Raw genomic sequence first — 2,151 nt, 5'->3', positions numbered from 1 at the left:
TACCCGTGAATATTAACTGTCACCGACAAAAAATATCACAAATATTTCAGCATGTATGCGTGTGTAACTAACCTCTCATAATTCAAAATTACATTATACTCTAACGAAGCAAAAAATGCACTAAACTCCGAAGACACTATTAGTTATGATTTAGTTTTCGACAAAAACTGAAGGTTCATCTATTCCGGTTATTAAATTAAATTAAAGAAGATGAGCAGACCATGCTACAGCGTGCAGATCGCTCTTAATGCAGATCATCACTGCATATTGGCTCATAAATTAAAATTAGGGGCTGTCAAGCTGACTAACACACATAAGTGATATGTCTCCTAAGTGTGTCGGTGTGTTTGTAAATGGCATACGATTTGAATATATGTCTGCTACAAATCGCTGGTTTTTATGCTTTGCTTTGATTATTTTAATAAATTGATTTTTTTCTCGCATACTGAATACCGTTGAATATTGTCATTGGCTTTGTTTGGATATTGTTGTTTTTTGTTATAGGAAGTGCTAATCTGAAATTAGTTGGTAAAAGGTTTTGATTTAAGCAAAACTAAAGTGTCTTTAGTAGAGCAGACAGCCCATTTGTTTATATGTATGAATACTAATTTTGAAGACTTGTGGTAGGTTGCGTGATTTGGCTACTAACTAGTTTTTGTTTAATTTAAAAAAATTTTTTTTTGTTTTTTGAACCAAAAGCAGCGTCACCCGTGAGAATTTTGTTGTAGGCCCAGCAAATATGGGTTATAATTGTAAATTAGTGTTCAGTATAGTCAAAATTTTATTTTGTACCTTTTTTGGAACCTGATTTTTTAACTTATTTTACTGTTTTTTTTTTTTTTTTTTTTATTTTTTTGTTTTTTTTTTTATTCTATTTTTTATAAATTATGCTATTTTTTTTTGCATATAATATTCGTTTGCATATCGTAAATCTGTACGTTGTTGGTGTAATCATTTTATGTTTTTTCATGCCTGTAGCTTANAAAAAAATTTTTTTTTGTTTTTTGAACCAAAAGCAGCGTCACCCGTGAGAATTTTGTTGTAGGCCCAGCAAATATGGGTTATAATTGTAAATTAGCTTTGCATATGGCATTAGGCATATTCTACTGAAGTCACAAAATCTGACAAAGATTGCCTATTAGATTTGCTATTTTTTTTTTTGTGTATTTTTTTGTTTTTGTTTTAATACAATACTGCATAAATTATGCTATTTTTAGTTGCATATAATATTCGTTTGCATATCGTAAATCTGTACGTTGTTGGTGTAATCATTTTATGTTTTTTCATGCCTGTAGCTTAGACTAGTTTATCGAAGAAAAAAATTGTGACAAATTTAACCTTGTAATTTTTGGGCTGGAGTTCTAATTTGCCTTTTGAATAGTTTAGAAATAGTTGACAGTATTTTWAAAAAAAAAATCATTAAATAAACAATTTTTATATAAAAAAAAAACAAGAAAAAACGTTAACTTCGGTTGCACCGAAGCTAAATACCCTTCACAGGTGCATTTCGGTTAGTAACTATGTGTTCAGTTTGTATGGAAGCTATATGCTATAGTTAACCGATTTTAACAATTTTTTTGTAGATTACATTGTTGCTTTAGAAAATAATCTATACCCAATTTCGTGAAGATACCCCGTCAAATGTAAAAGTTTTCCATACAAGAACTTGATTCCAATCATACAGTTTGTGTGGCAGCTATATGCTATAATTAACCGATCTGAACAATTTCTTCGAAGATTACATTGTTGTCTCAAAAAATAATCTATACCAAATTTCGTGAATATATCTTCTCAAATTAAAAAGTTTTCCATACAAGAACTTGATTGCAATCATACAGTTTGTATGGCAGCTATCTGTTATAGTGGTCCGATAACAGAGGTGCCGACAAATGGACAGATTCTTGAAGAGAAAATGACATTTGCAAAATTTCAAAACGATATCTTAAAAACTAAGGCACTAGTTCGTATATATACAGACAGACGGACATGGCTAAATCGACTCAGCTCAACAAACTGATCATTTATATATATACTCCATAGTATATTTCCTTCTGGGTGTTACAAACTTCGTGACACACTTAATATACCCAGTTCCGGGTATAAATATATTAAATTAAATTAAGAATTTTGAAAGTTAAAAAATTTAAAAAA

Source organism: Bactrocera latifrons, unplaced genomic scaffold (assembly GCF_001853355.1).
Source record: "Bactrocera latifrons isolate USDA-ARS-PBARC rearing strain unplaced genomic scaffold, ASM185335v1 scaffold_164, whole genome shotgun sequence".
Lineage (NCBI taxonomy): Eukaryota > Metazoa > Arthropoda > Insecta > Diptera > Tephritidae > Bactrocera > Bactrocera latifrons.
The sequence above is the reverse complement of the archived record's forward strand: the minus strand, read 5'-3'. Positions refer to the sequence as shown.